The sequence below is a fragment of the Ranitomeya variabilis genome, chromosome 4 (assembly GCF_051348905.1).
Source record: "Ranitomeya variabilis isolate aRanVar5 chromosome 4, aRanVar5.hap1, whole genome shotgun sequence".
Lineage (NCBI taxonomy): Eukaryota > Metazoa > Chordata > Amphibia > Anura > Dendrobatidae > Ranitomeya > Ranitomeya variabilis.
This window is the reverse complement of record NC_135235.1, coordinates 310,160,898-310,177,581: the sequence shown is the minus strand read 5'-3', so window position 1 is coordinate 310,177,581 and position 16,684 is coordinate 310,160,898.

Below are 16,684 nucleotides of genomic sequence, written 5' to 3'. Positions count from 1 at the left end.
GGGCAGCACCTGAATCTACAAACGCCATGACAGGATAAGATGACAGTGAGCAAATCAAAGTTACAGACAGAATAAACTTAGGATGCAAATTACCAACGGTGACAGGACTAACAACCTTAGATATACGTTTAGAGCATGCTGAGATAACATGTGTAGAATCACCACAGTAGTAGCACAAGCCATTCTGGCGTCTATGAATTTTCCTCTCATTTCTAGTCAGGATTCTATCACATTGCATCAAATCAGGTGTCCGTTCAGACAACACCATGAGGGAATTTGCGGTTTTGCGCTCCCGCAACCTCCGGTCAATTTGAATAGCCAGGGCCATGGTATCATTCAGACCTGTGGGAATAGGAAAACCCACCATAACATTCTTAATGGCTTCAGAAAGGCCATTTCTAAAATTAGCAGCCAGTGCACACTCGTTCCAATGTGTCAGCACGGACCATTTCCGAAATTTTTGGCAATACACTTCAGCCTCGTCCTGGCCCTGAGACATAGCCAGCAAGGCTTTTTCAGCCTGAATCTCAAGATTGGGTTCCTCATAAAGTAAACCGAGCGCCAGAAAAAACGCATCAATATCAGCCAATGCCGGATCTCCTGGCGCCAACGAAAAAGCCCAATCTTGAGGGTCACCCCGTAAGAATGAAATAACAATTTTTACTTGTTGAGCAGAGTCTCCAGACGAACAGGGTCTCAGGGACAAAAACAATTTACAATTATGCCTGAAATTCCTAAACTTAAATCGGTCTCCTGAAAACGGTTCAGGAATCGGTATCTTGGGTTCAGACCTAGGATTTCTGATAACATAATCTTGTATACCCTGCACACGAGCAGCAAGCTGGTCCACACTTGTAATCAAGGTCTGGACATTCATGTCTGCAGCAAGCTTAAGCCACTCTGAGGTAAAGGGGAAAAGAAAAAAAAAAAAAAAAAATGAGAGAGAAAAAAAAAACTCAAAATTTTCTTTCTTATAATCCCACTTCTGCAATGCATCAAACATTCAATACTGGCCTGGCATACTGTTATGACCCCAGTGGACACGGTCTCAGAGGAACGTGTAAGTCTGCGAGATACAAAAATCCAGCTCATAGGGCTGTGGTAACTGGGTTGACCAAATAGCTACTCCTAACGCCAACACTAGAAGTAGCCGGGGATCATGCCTACGGTGATCGCTAGATGACTCGCGCCAGCCGGAGAATCTAACTACCCCTAGGAGAAGAAAACAAAGACCTCTCTTGCCTCCAGAGAAAGGGACCCCAAAGCAAGATACAAGCCCCCCACAAATAATAACGGTGATGTAAGAGGAAATGACAAACACAGAAATGAACCAGGTTCAGCAAAGAGAGGCCAGCTTACTAATAGCAGAATAAAGCAAGATAACTTATCTGGTCAACAAAAACCCTATAAAAATCCACGCTGGAGATTCAAGAACCCCCGAACCGTCTAACGGTCCGGGGGGAGAACACCAGCCCCCTAGAGCTTCCAGCAAAGGTCAGGATACAGATTGGAACAAGCTGGACAAAAATACAAAACAAAACCAAAGCAAAAAGCAATGAAGCAGACTTAGCTTGAAATACAGGAACCAGGATCAAAGGACAAGAGCACAACAGATTAGCTCTGAATTCAACGATGCCAGGCATAGAACTGAAGGTCCAGAGAGCTTATATAGCAACGCCCCTGAACTAACGGCCCAGGTGAGCATATAGGAGAAGACAGAAGCTCCAGTGTCAAATCACTAATGACCACTAGAGGGAGCAAAACGCAAATTCACAACAAGTATCGTTGCTGGTGGTGTATTTTCCCTTGTCTTATTTACTCCTTCCTATATTTGTGTTTATTTTGCCCTGCACATTTATAGTGTATTCCTGAGTGACTGCAGCATGATGTATATTTTCCTTTATCCTGGTCTGTGCTAACTGTGGGTACTGGTGTATTGCATTCCCTGGGTGGAGGGCGGAGGTTTCCAGCTCAGGGTTGTATCAGGAGGCAGGGTGAGGTTCGAGGCCTGAACATGCACACCATCAGTGTAAACTTCAGGTAGAGGGCCAGTCAGTATTTCCCTAGTCTTAGGGAAATTGCAGGGGCCCGGGTTATAAGCTCTCGCCCACCTAGTCTCTCCGTGACATTATAATTGGCCAACATTATTTCCATGGATCCCATGATTTCCATAAACCGCCAGTTGAGGGCGCGGTTCCTACAGGTCACTGAGTTGAGGGGGGCAGTGCAGCAACAGGGAATAGCAGTATCTAATGTGCAAGCTGTTGTTACAGATAAAGTTGCTGAACCTAAGTATCCGTTGCCTGAAAAATTTGCTGGGGAACGCAGTAAATTTGTTACTTTTCGTGAGGCTTGCAAACTATATTTTCGGATGCGTCCGACTTCCTCCGGTAATGAGGCTCAGCGTGTGGGCCTGGTGTTGTCATTATTAAGCGGGGATCCCCAAGCATGGGCGTTTTCTTTGCCATCTGATTCTGCTGCATTTGACTCTGTGGAGAGTTTTTTTTCTGCACTTGGAAACATCTACGACGAGCCTGACAGAATGGCTCTAGCAGAATCTAAGATACGCACTATTTGACAGAGGGAGCGAGTAGCAGAGGATTACTGTTCTGAATTCCGCCGCTGGGCGGTCGACACTCAGTGGAATGATTCCCCACTGCGGAGTCATTTTATTCATGGAGTTTCTGACAGGGTTAAAAAAGCCCTCCTGATGTACGAGACTCCTACTTCACTAGATTCCGCTATAAGTCTTGTTATCCGTATTGATCGCCGTTTGCGTCTGGGAGAGCATGTGACGTCATCTGTGGGAGGAGGTTTGGGTTTACGTGAGGTTGCTGCAGGTGAGCCCACGGAACCTATGCAAATCGCAGGGGTATCACATGTTAAGCATCAGGCTTCTGTACATGGGAGGCAGGGAGCCTGCTTTTTCTGCGGTAAAACTGGTCATTTTATTAATATCTGTCCTCTGCTGTCAAAGAAAAATGCAACGGCGGAAAGACTTCTAAACTCAGAGGGTGTGGAGGAGTCCAATCTGAGCTTGTGTATGTCCTCCATGATGGTATCTCAGTGCATGCTCCCTGCCAAGGTTGTTGTTGCTGGCAGAGAGCTGCCAATCACTGTTTTTGTGGATAGTGGTTCTGCCACAAATCTCATTGATGAGGAGTTTGCGCGCACTGCTGGTTTTAGGATCGAAAAACTGCCTCATCCTATCCGCGTGGTCGCTATCAATTCTGCTCCTCTCCCACAGGGGGAGATTGCTGAGTTTGTGTCTGAGATTAAACTCCACATTGGGGTTCTTCATTCTGAGCATGTTACATGTAAGGTGCTCAAGAGTCTTCCGGCACCATTGGTTCTGGGTTTTCCATGGTTGTCTACACACAACCCGGTGATAGACTGGAAAACTCAGGACATAATTCAGTGGAGTGATTTCTGCCAGGAGAATTGCTTGGCCACATGTGTTGCTGCTGTGACTTCAAGTGTCCCTGAGTCACTTCTGGATTTTGTGGATGTGTTCTCTGAGAAGGGTTGTTCAGAGTTGCCACCACATCGTCCCTATGACTGTACGATCAGGTTTAAACCAAGGGCTAAATTGCCCAAAGCAAGGATGTTTAACATCTCCGGTCCGGAGAGACAAGCGCTAAAGGATTACATTGCTGAAAGTTTGAGCAAAGGGCACATCAGGCCTTCATCCTCTCCGGAGGCAGCAGGGTTCTTCTTCGTTAAGAAGAAAGATGGTGGACTACGGCCGTGTCTGGATTTCCGGGAGTTAAACCAGATTACGGTTCGTGATCCATACCCTATGCCATTGATACCGGATTTGTTCAACCAGGTGGCAGGTGCTAAGTGGTTTACCAAGCTTGACCTCAGGGGGGCGTACAACCTCATAAGAGTCCGTCAAGGTGATGAGTGGAAGACGGCTTTTAATACCCCTGAGGGTCATTTTGAAAATTTGGTGATGCCATTTGGGTTGACAAACGCACCTGCAGTGTTTCAGCATTTCATAAATGATGTGTTCTCGCATGTTTTGGGGAAATTCGTTATTGTGTACCTTGATGACATCCTCATATATTCTTGCGACCGTGACACTCATTTAGATCATGTCAGGCAGGTGTTACAGCTTCTCAGAGAGAATAAGCTGTATGCAAAACTGGAGAAATGTGTGTTTTCGGTACAGGAGTTGCCTTTCTTGGGCTATATCGTGTCTGCCTCTGGTTTTAAAATGGACGCCGCTAAGGTGCAAGTGGTGTTGCATTGGGAACGGCCTGATAACCTGAAAGCACTTCAGCGGTTCCTTGGGTTTTCTAACTACTATAGGAAATTTATCAAGGATTTTTCCACCATTGCTAAACCGCTAACTGACATGACTAAAAAGGGTACCAATTTCTCCGTTTGGCCTGAGGCTGCTGTGTGCGCATTCGAATCTCTTAAAAACAGGTTTGTTTCAGCCCCCATTCTGGTGCAGCCAGATGTATCGAAACCTTTTGTGGTGGAAGTCGATGCATCTGAGGTTGGTGTGGGGGCGGTGCTGTCACAAGGCTCATCCTTGAGCGGTTTGCGTCCGTGCGCCTATTTTTCCAAGAAATTGTCGCCCGACGAACGTAACTACGATATCGGCAACAGAGAGTTGTTGGCAATCAAATTGGCCTTTGAGGAATGGCGACACTTCTTGGAGGGGTCGATTCATCAGGTCACTGTTGTTACCGACCATAAGAATTTGCTTTATTTGGAGTCTGCCAAGCGTCTGTCTCCCAGGCAGGCACGCTGGGCATTGTTTTTCACGCGGTTCAATTTTGTTGTCACCTACAGACCGGGGTCTAAAAACACTAAAGGTACCTTCACACGAAACGACTTTGTAACGATATCGCTAGCGATCCGTGACGTTGCAGCGTCCTGGCTAGCGATATCGTTTAGTTTGACACGCAGCAGCGATCAGGATCCTGCTGTGATGTCGCTGGTTGCTGAATAAAGTTCAGAACTTTATTTGGTCGTCCGATCGCCGTGTATCGTTGTGTTTGACAGCAAAAGCAACGATACCAGCGATATTTTACACTGGTAACCAGGGTAAACATCGGGTTACTAAGCGCAGGGCGGTCTGTGTGACAGCTCTCCAGCGATCAAACAGCGACGCTGCAGCGATCGGCATCGTTGTCGCTATCGCTGCAGCGTCGTTTCGTGTGAAGGTACCTTAAGGCAGATGCTCTGTCCAGGTGTTTTCCGGGGGGAGAACCTCGGGAGGATCCAGTACCCATCCTCCAAAAGGGTGTTGTGGTTTCGGCTCTCACTACCGAGGTGGAGGCTGAGATTGCCGAGGCTCAGGAGGAGGTACCATCTGAGCTTCCTATCAACAAATCTTTTGTACCGCTTCATCTCCGCTTAAAGGTTTTGGTGGAGCATCATGATGCTGTCCTGGCTGGCCACCCAGGGGTTAGAGGTACCTTGGAGTTGGTGTCACGTCGGTTTTGGTGGCCCAAGATCCGACAGGACGTGGTCTCATACGTGTCAGCTTGTACCACGTGCGCTAGGGCTAAGACGCCTCGCTCCCGTCCTGTTCGCACACTACTTCCTCTTGAGGTACCTAGTAAGCCATGGACGGAAATCTCCATGGATTTCATCACTGATTTGCCCTCATCAGCTGGGAACACGGTCATCTTGGTGATTGTTGATCGGTTCTCAAAAATGTTGCACTTTGTGTCTTTGCCTTCGTTGCCTAACGCTAAGACTCTGGCGCAGGTATTTGTGCAGGAGGAGGTCAGACTTCATGGGGTTCCGTCTGACATCGTGTCTGATAGGGGGTCTCAGTTTGTGGCAAAATTTTGGAAAGCATTTTGCTCACGGCTGGGGATCAAGTTGTCTCATTCTTCGGCGTTTCATCCTCAGTCAAATGGTCAGACTGAGCGTATGAACCAAAATTTGGAACAGTACTTACGCTGCTTTGTCTCTGATAATCAGGAGGAGTGGTCTACCTTTCTTCCTTTGGCTGAGTTTGCCATCAATAATCATCGCCAGGAGTCATCTGGGGAGTCTCCGTTTTTTTGTGTTTAAGGGCTACATCCTCAATTTTGTACTTTGAGTCAAAGGGGTTCTTCCGGCGTTCCGGAGGAGGACCACTTAGGAGCACAATTGTCGTCAGTCTGGAGGAGAGTTAAACAGCGCCTGTTGAGTGTGGGTGCTAGGTACAAACGTGTGACTGACAGTAGGCGTGTGCCAGGTCCGGACCTGAGTGTGGATGAGTGGGTGTGGTTATCCCCAAAAAACATAAGACTCAAAATTCCGTCCCTTAAATTGGGTCCACGGTTTATTGGTCCATTTAGGGTCACCGCCGTCATTAACCCAGTAGCGTACCGACTGGAGCTCCCTACGGTGTATAAGATACACAACGTGTTCCACAGGTCTCTTCTGAAGAGGGTGGTGGGTTCTGTGGACGCGGCGCCTATGCCATCTCCAGTCTTGGTGGATGGTAACCTGGAATTTGAAGTCTCCAAGGTGGTTGACTGTCGTGTAGTGCGCCGCACTTTACAGTACTTGGTACACTGGCGTGGTTATGGGCCTGAGGAGTGGTCCTGGGTACCAGCCTCAGACATTCATGCGGATCGGCTGATCAGGTTTTTTCATCGTCGTCATCCGGACAAGCCGGGTCCTATAGGCCGTGAGGGCCCTGGGGTCCCTCGTAGAAGGTGGGGTACTGTCATGTCGGACGCTGTTCAGACCAGGTCATCCGACAGACAGCGGTAGTTCCGCTTTTGACCACTATTTGCTCATTGGCGTCGGCTAGATTTTGTCTAGCTGTTCCGGGGTTAATTTACCTGATCCTCGGATTGGAGGCTGGGCCATGCCCATTGCCTTTTTATAGTTCTCCTGATCATTGGGTGTCGCCGATTATAGCTTCTGTCTTGCGCATTTGTTATCTCGGTCTGGAGTGGAGAGCTGGTCGTTGGAGTATCGTTGCTGGTGGTGTATTTTCCCTTGTCTTATTTACTCCTTCCTATATTTGTGTTTATTTTGCCCTGCACATTTATAGTGTATTCCTGAGTGACTGTGGCGTGATGTATATTTTCCTCTATCCTGGTCTGTGCTAACTGTGGGTACTGGTGTATTGCATTCACTGGGTGGAGGGCGGAGGTTTCCAGCTCAGGGTTGTATCAGGAGGCAGGGTGAGGTTCGAGGCCTGAACATGCACACCATCAGTGTAAACTTCAGGTAGAGGGCCAGTCAGTATTTCCCTAGTCTTAGGGAAATTGCAGGGGCCCGGGTTATAAGCTCTCGCCCACCTAGTCTCTCCGTGACACAGACAGGCGGGCACTGCTGGCACTCTGGCAGACAGGCGGACAGGGCTGATACTCTGGTAGGAACTGGTATACAGGCGGGTATATGGAAACAGGTAAGAACCTGTTCAGACTGGAGGGTATATGGAAACAGGTAGGAACCTGTTCAGACTGGTGAATATAAAGAAACAGGTAGGGACCTGTATGGCAAGTTGCTGAACAGAGATAGAGCAAGAGCGGATGCAAAGCAGAACCACAGGAGGCGGAGTAAGAGCAGGAAGGAGAAGGCGGAGCTAAGAGCAGAGAAGGAGAAGGCAGAGCTAAGAGCAAAGAAGGAGAAGGCAGAGCTAAGAGCAGAGAAGAAGGCAGAGGAGGCGGAGCCAAGGACGGAGCCGCTGGGGCGGAGTCAAGAACAGAGCCACTGGAGGCAGAGCCAAGAACAGAGCCGCTGGAGGTGGAGCCAAGAGCAGAGATGCTGGACACCCAGCCAAGAGCAGAGATGCTGGAGGCGGAGCCAAGAGCGAACCGCAGGAGACAACGCCAAGAGCCAGAACCGCAGGAGGCAAAGCCGAGAGCCAGAGGGTGCAAAGCCACAGGTTGTGGTGAGCAAAGCTGAGAGGCACAGAGCCACAGGTAGTGGCAAACAGAGCAGAGAGATGCAGAGCCACAAGAGTGGCAAGCAGAGCAGAGAGGTAATGCAGAGGTACAGACAGCAGAGTGAGAATGGTAACCAAACAAAGAAGGAACAGGAACGGACATAGACCAGAGTACAGACAGAGAAGTAACTGAACACAGATTCAGACCAGGGTACAACGCCCCACTGGGTGGCGAACACAAACAGAACACAGATAAAGGCCTGCGTATTGCTGCCCTCAGAGACAGGAAACAGACACGACCTGGCAGCTCAGTAGCAAATGCTAACTGAGGGAAATAGTTTGCTCAGGCATCCTCCAATGGGTGAGGATGCCTTAAGTATGCGAGGCCTCTAGGCTATTGGCAGGGACACCTTAGGGAGGTGCACACAGTCTCAATAAGAATCCGGAGTTGCTGGCACCGCCCCCCTATGCACACAGCCAGGAAGTGTACACAGTGTAAACGGCCATTGAGCACATGGCATGGAACCGGCAGCAGACAGATTTTCACAGCATGGCACTGGGTGAGTGAGTTGATGTAACAGGCAGGTGGGGAATGGAAGGCCATGTAGTGAGCCTGGCAGGGTTGTTACACTGTATGAGGACCAGGTTCCATGGAGGACCAGACTGGACACCAGACCAGGACAGTGCAAATCAAAATACTCATCCCTAATTAGGGCTATATATTATGAATGTAATGTGAAATTTGTTTTGTGGGGTGGAGGTTCGATTTAAGATGACCTTGCACCTTTGATAAGTTGTTGACTACATTTTCATTTAGATAACTGCTATTCTTCCTGACAATTATACGTAAGTGTGGATAGTGTGGTAGTAATAGCTCATAAGAAGGAACAGTGTAATTATTATATTCATAAGTGGTGGATCAGTGTGGTGGCTATTTTTCATAAAATTGGCCGATGTGGTAGTTATGCTTCCTAAGGGAGGATGGTATGGAGGCCACAGATCATAAAGTAGGACGATGTGGCAGTTATATTTGATAAGGGAGATAGGTGTGGCAGGTATAGTTCAGAAGGGAGGAAAGTGTGGCAGTGATTTGTGAGGTTGATTTCAACTTTGTATTGTATTGTCAGGTGACATCAAGTCAACTGGTTAGTAATGGGAAGGCATCTATAAGATGCCTCTCCATTACTAACCCCATAGTCATAGTGTAAATAAATAACACAGAATAAAGACCTTTATTTGAAATAAAAATCCACATCCTGTTTTACAAATTTATTTAAAAATAACAAAGTTATCCTCACCTCACGCCCATTCCATTGAAGCACACGTTCTCTGTAAAGAAACAGAAAATAATAAATAACTATATACTCACCATGCATAATCCACCAATGCCCATGTCACCTATAAAAAAAGAAAAAATAACCAACCATATCCCTCACCTGTTCGAAGTAAAGATGCCCCACGCCGTAATCTATGTCTGCAACATGTGGTTTGCAACCTGGATGCTGCCATGATGCCACCGTCTAGGCTGAAAACCAAGGGGAATGAGCTGTTGCGAGGGCAGCGTCAGTGACTAGCGGTGACGTCATTGAGGTTACCACAGGTCACTAAGGCTGCGTTCCCACCGGCACTACACTGTGAACCTGAACGATGAACTGTGGTTATCTCATTGAGGTGACCGCAGTTTATCGTCTCGGATAACAGTGAAGTGTGGGAACACAGTCTCAATGACCTGCGGTAACCTCAATGTTGTCACCGCAAGTCACTGTGGATGCACTTGCAGCACCCCATTCTCCCATCATTTTCAGCCTGGACAGTCGCATCATGGCACCGTCAACTTTGTAAACCATATATCGCAGACATGGATTACGGCGTGGGACATCTTGACTTCGGACAGGTGAGGGATATGATTGTTTATTATTTTTGACTTAACATAGGAATTCCCAGAAATAGATATAAAATATAACTTTTAATGTAAATAATTAAAACAGCACAAACATCATACATAAAAAGTGCACACTAGGTTCACTCTACATTAGGGACCCTCAATTTGTCCCCTGCCTACCAGAGGAGGTTGGCATCCTAGTTATGTCAATACAACAATGGTGCCCCATTCCTCGGCGGCTGACCCTCGCTGCCCTGATTATCCCTCTAGATAAGTGGAATCAGTCACCCAATTATGCAATAATGGGGATGGAGGGGAAGAAATCAAGGCCAGAGGGGAGCTGAAGCTCAAGATGTGGGTAGGCCAGTGTCAAAAAATGCAACGGTAAGTGAACCATTGAGCATCATTCAGATGTTGGATATTATAAAGTAAATATTGTTAATATCTGATATTATTTGTATATTTCCACTTCCTATGCTGCCTCCTATCTGAATTGGCCTGCCTATCAGCGGAGGATGGCTCCCTACTTGACAGCGGATATAGCGCACCCACTCAACGATGGCTGACTCTGGGAGTCCTTAGGATTAGTAATGAGCGAGTGTGCTCATTACTCGAGTTTCTCTGAGCATGCTCGGGTGGTCTCTGAGTATTTCAAGGATTGCCTGTTTGTTAAGGAGTCCCCACATGTATTCAAGCTGCAGCCGCAAATCATGTAACCGCGTCGACATAAACTAAATCTCCAAGCACGCTGAAATACTCGGAGACCACCCGAGCATGCTCGGAGAAACTCAGGGCACACTTGCTCATCACTACTTAGGATACATAATATAACCCCCAAGTGAGAATACAGGCAGGCAACTTTAATTATACAGGAGTGAATCCTCAATTTACAGTCCCTTCTCCCTCTTACAGGCATAGCTTCCTTACATGACACAGATGCTGCTGCCACTTTTTATAACATCACAATAACAGCAACAGCTTGATTCGGCTGCCCCCCTCACACATAGCAAAACTCGTACAATCAACAGGCAGCCCTGGCTGACTAGCCTGACCAAAGAACTGAGACGGGCTTCCATTGTCGCTGAGCGGAGATGGAAGAGATCCCGCTCTGCCAAGCACTTCATTGCATACAAACAGTCCCTTGCCAGCTTCAAGTCCACACTGCTGCAAAACAAACTTCTCATCTCTTTATATTCTCCCTGTCTTTTCAACACTTTCAATTTTCTACTCCGTCCCCCAGCACCTCCCTCTCCTCTCATTTCTGCTGAAGACTTTGCTTCTTTCTTTTAAGCAGAAGATTGATACGATCAGAGAAAGCTTTGGTCCACAGCCCCCAATGCCCCTCCTCTTAGCTGCTCAGCCCTGTTCCTCCAAAACCAGCTTCTCCACCATGACAGATCAGCTCTCCACCGTCCTGTCAAGATCACATCTCACCACTTGCACACTTGACCCGCTCCCGTCCCACCTAATCCCTAACCTCGCCACAGTCTTCATCCCATCCTTAACACATCTCTTCAACCTCTTACTTACAAATGGTGTCTTCCCCTCATCCTTCAAACATGCCTCGATCACACCCATCCTCAAAAAGTCCTCCCTCGACCCCATCCTCTGTGTCTAGCTATCACCTATATATCTATCTCTTCTCCCTTATGCCTCAAAACTATTGGAACAGTGTGTTCATCTTGAACTGTCCTCCTACCTCTCCTCCTGCTCCCTCTTTGACCGGTTACAATCTGGCTTCCGACCGCATCACTCAACTGAAACTGTCCTAATTAAAGTTACCAACGACCTTCTAACCGCCAAGAGCAGATTCATGCATTCCTTGACCATGAAACCACAAAAACGCTAGTGCATGCCGTTATCATCTCCCGCCTTGACTACTGCAACCTCCTACTCTCTGGACTCCCCTCTAGCACTCTGGCACCACTCCAATCCATCCTACACTCTGCTGCCCAACCAATCCACCTGTCTCCCCTTTTTCCCCAGCATCTCCTCTCTGCCAAGCCCTTCACTGGCGTCCTATTGTCCAGAGGTTCCAGTTCAAAACCCTAACTATGACATACAAAGCCATCCACAACCTGTCTCCTCCATACATCTGTGACATGGTCCTCCGGTATTTACCCACACGCAACCTTCGATCCTCTCAAGGTCTCCTTCTCTACTCCCCTCTTATCTCTTCTTCCCACAACTGCTTACAAGACTTCTCCCGTGCTTCCCCCGTACTCTGGAACTCTCTACTCCAACACATCAAACTCTCGCCTTCCATGGAAACCTTTAGAAAGAACCTGAAGACCCACCTCTTCCGACAAGCCTACAACCTGCAGTGATCCTTAGTCTGCTGAACCACTGCACGACCAGCTCTACCCTCTCCTAGTGTATCTTCACCCATCCCCTGTAGACTGTGAGCCCTCGCGGGCAGGGTCCTCTCCCCTTCTGTACTTGTGTGTGCCTTGTTTTACTCATGTTTATTGTACTTGTCTATATTTGCCCCTTTCATGTGTAAAGCACCATGGAATAAATGGCGCTATAAAAATGTATAATAAAAATAATAATAATAGTCAAGGATTAATAATAATCTAAGAACAGTGTGTGAGACAGTTCATGTAAGTCAGACAGCAAAAAGGGGTACTTATCAGGTCAGTAGGTTGTAACCTCTACACATTTCACCACACATGGCTCATCAGGAGGTAGAATAAATGGATGCTGCATGATACCCAGGTGTCATCCTCGGGACTTCCCTCCACAGTATATCCATCCAGAGATATACAGTGGGTACGGAATTCAGACCCCTTTAAATGTTTCACTCTTTGTTTCATTGCAGCCATTTGGTAAATTCCAAAAAGTTTATTTTTTTTCTCATTAATGTGTACTCTGCACCCCATCTTGACTGAAAAAAACAGAAATGTAGACATTTTGGCAAATTTATTAATAAAGAAAAACTGAAATATCACATGGTCATAAGTATTTAAGTATTCAGACCCTTTGCTCAGTATTGATGAGAAGCACCATTTTGAGCTAGTACAGCCATGAGTCTTCGTGGGAATGATGCAACAAGTTTTTCACACCTGGATTTGAGGATCCTCTGCCATTCTTCCTTGCAGATCCTCTTTTTACTTTTTTTTTGTCCCACTGTGAGACTATCATTTTTTGCAGGCTGATCGCTTCTACAGCATGGGGATGCAGTAGCATCCCCATGCTGTACAAACTGTCAGCTCTGCACTGACAGGGAAAGTTGCTGATCATGCACTGCACATGATCAACAAGTTTCCTAGCTCTGGTGACCCGGATGTCATCATGGCGACATCCGGTCACCATGACAACATTGGGACCCTGCGTCATGCAGAGGGGTCTCCAATCCAAAGGCATAGGGGCGGTCAGCCCTCTGCCAGCTCCCAGAATGCGGCAATCCTGTTCAATTGCAGCATTTCAAGGGGTTAAAGTGCTGGGAGCAGTGCGTGGCTGCTCCTGGCACTGAGTGCTGTCAGCTGACACCCACACGGCGATCGCCCGCTCACCACCCGTGTGCGCTTACGATTGCGTGGACGTAATAATTCGTCCCTGGTCAAATAGGCCCAGGGCACACGGACAGATTATTATGTCCGATGTCAGAAAGGGGTTAAATAAATCTTGTTCAATGTGATAGAGGTGGTAAGACATAATTCCAGAGGTGGGAACTTTGATAGAATGCTGTTACAGGAGGAGTGTGGTTGGATATTCCGGATGGACTCCGTGTCCCCCTCTGGGCTAAATTAGAATGTCATATACCTGTTTCTTGTGAATCCTTACTTATTTCCAATCAATTGGAATGATATCCAAATGCCTGGTTGTGTGTCTACAACATTATCACATTTATTGCCATGACTATTTATTATGCCCTGTTTTCGGGGCCCACATATTAAAGGGAACCTGTCACCCCCAATATCGAAGGTGAGCTAAGCCCACCAGCATCAGGGGCTTATCTACAGCATTCTGTAATGCTGTAGATAAGCCCCCGATGTATCCTGAAAGATGAGAAAGAGGTTAGATTATACTCACCTGGGCGGGCGGTCCGATCCGATGGGCGTCGTGGTCCAGTACGGGGCCTCCTATCTTCTTATGATGATGTCCTTTTCTTGTCTTCACGCTGCGGCTCCGACGTACTTTGTCTGCCCTGTTGAGGGCAGAGCAAAGTACTGCAGTGCGCAGGCGCCGGGCCTCTCTGACCCTCTACAGGGCAGACAAAGTACGCCTGCGCCAGAGCCGCAGCGTGAATACAAGAAGAGGACGTCATCGTATGAAGAAGGGAGGCGCTGGACCGGACCGCGACACCCATCGGACCGGACCGCAGCGGGACCGCCAAGGGAGGGGGGTATAATCTAACCTCTTTTTCTCATCTTTCAGGATACATAGGGGCTTATCTACAGCATTCCAGAATGCTGTAGATAAGCCCCTGATGCCGGTGGCCGCAGCTCACCTTCGATTTTGGGGGTGACAGGTTCCCTTTAATGTGATAATTTTTGTTTGTAATGGTAACCAAATGATTGCCACTTATTTATCAGTCTGCATATCTATTCACCCCTTGTGGATATTCATATGTACATCCACTGTAACTCAACCCTGAGGATTGGCTTCCTTGTTTATGTATCTCTTCACATGCACCGCGCTGATAATCAACAAGCCAGAGGGGTGGGACAGTGTTCATTCGGAGATGTGGAGCGCAGCCTCCACGCATGCGTAATTGGCACCGAAGTCTACTACTTCATCATAGGGCTTATTAAATACCCGCCGCATGCGCACTCAGCCTTGCTTTAATTTACCTGACCGCACACCCCTTTGCTCCAATTTACATGTCACGGGGCTGTGCACCTCTGGAGAGAGGTTCCTTGTAGTTGAACGCCCCTCTCCATCTGCATTTGCAGTATTGTTCTGCCTCGACTGAGCCGGGTGGCTTAGGCCTCTTTCACACTTCCGTCTTTCATCTCCCGTCATAATGCGTCGTTTTGTGAAAAAAATGGATCCTGCGATTTTGCCCGCAGGATGCGTTTTTTTCTCGTAGACTTGTCTTTACTGTCCGTCAGGCGGAGACAAAGCACAGAGGAACGTTTTTTCTGCAGGTTGGAAAATCGCTCAGCGACGAATCCTGCGCCCATAGGCTTCCATTATAGCCAACGACGGGCAGTGCGGGATCCGTCGCTGACTGTGAAAAGCAGGAATCCAGCAACGGATGCCGTCTTTTCAAACTGAGCATGGCCGGAAGAATTTCCCGTCAGGGAAATTCTCTCTCTCTCTTTTTACTATTGATGCTGCCTATGCAGCATCAATAGTAAAAAGATATAATGTTAAAAAAAAAAAAATCATGATATTCTTACCTTCCGGCATCCCGCGCGGCCCCCGCAGCCTTCCCGTGGCCCCTCCGATGCTTGCGATGCTGCCGGCAGCTCCAGTTCCCAGTGATGAATAGAGAAATGACCCAATGACGTACGGTCTCGTGAGACCACTACGTCATCACAGGTCATTGTCTTGCTAGGCATCACTGGGAAACGGAGCATCGCGAGCATCGGGAAGGCTGTGGGGGCTGCGCGGGACGCCGGAAGGTAAGAATGTCACAATTTTTTTATTTTTTTAAATTATTTTTATCATGGGTTGTGCTGTGTTTGCGTTTTCGCAGCAAAAAACCGGGGTGAAGGCGCATACACAATGTGTGCACATAGCCTTCTAGGATGCCCTGGAAACGTAAAAAAAAATGGCTCCGGTGCATCCGTTTTTTACAGGATCCGTCTTTTCAACATTTTGACAGATCCTGTGCAGATTTTAAAAAACGGAAGTGTGAAAAAGGCCTTAGGCAAATGTTTCTGCTGGATCCGTTTTTTTCTCATAGACTTGTATTACCGGCGGATTGTGACAGATGCCCTTCCGTTTCATCCGTCGTGCACTGGATCCGTCGTAAAATTGCTGTCCGTCGGGCGGAGACAATGCACAGAGAAAAGTTTTTTATGTATATCGGAAAATCGCTAAGCGACGGATCCTGTGCCGTCTGTCGTTGGCTATAATGGAAGCCTATGGATGCAGGATCCGTCGCTGACTGTCAAAAGCAGGAATCCAGCGACGGATGCCGTCTTTTGAAACTGAGCATGCGCAGAAGAATTTCCCATCAGGGAAATTCTCTCTTGCTCTCTCTCTATTTTTACTATTGATGCTGCCTATGCAGCATCAATAGTAAAAAGATATAATGTTAAAAATAATTTAAAAAATAAAAAATCGTGATATTCTTACCTTCTGGCGTCACCAGCAGCCTTCCCGCGGCCTTCCCGATGCCGTTCCCAGTAATGCCTTGCAAAATGACCTGATAATGTAGCGGTCTCGCGAGACTGCTACGCCATCACAGGTCATTGCTCGGGGCCAAGTACTTGTGCTCTCAGACCCACGGCATGTCTCCACTGCGTTCCACTCTGGAACGCACGCCGGTCAAAGTGTTTCCTACTTCTGGTCTTATAGACACCTCTATTACTAACCTGTGGGATTGATGTCTGCGGCCATAAAACAGCTGACATCAACCCAAAAAATATTTCTCCACTTACCACCGCCACAGGGCAAGTGGTAGGAGCCTGGCAAAGTGTCAGAATTGGTGCATATAATAGATGCGCCTTTTCTGGGGTGGATGCAGGCTGCTATTTGGACCATGGACCAATATCCATGTCTCCTTACCAGCCTAAGAATACCAGCCCTCAGCTGTGTGCTTTAGCTTGGCTGGTTGTCAAAAATGAAGGGGGTCCACGCCGGCTTATGAATGCTCCCATCGGCGCCTGGTCTTGCTGTTATCAGCGAACTTTACTGTTCGGGTTCGCCCATCACTAGTATTTACCATGCAAGGCAAAGCCCAAAGTCCACCTAGAGGTATAGCCAACAAGGAAGTGCAGGGAAGGGTGAACATATAAAACCCAAGCCAGAATGTGATAGGACAGACT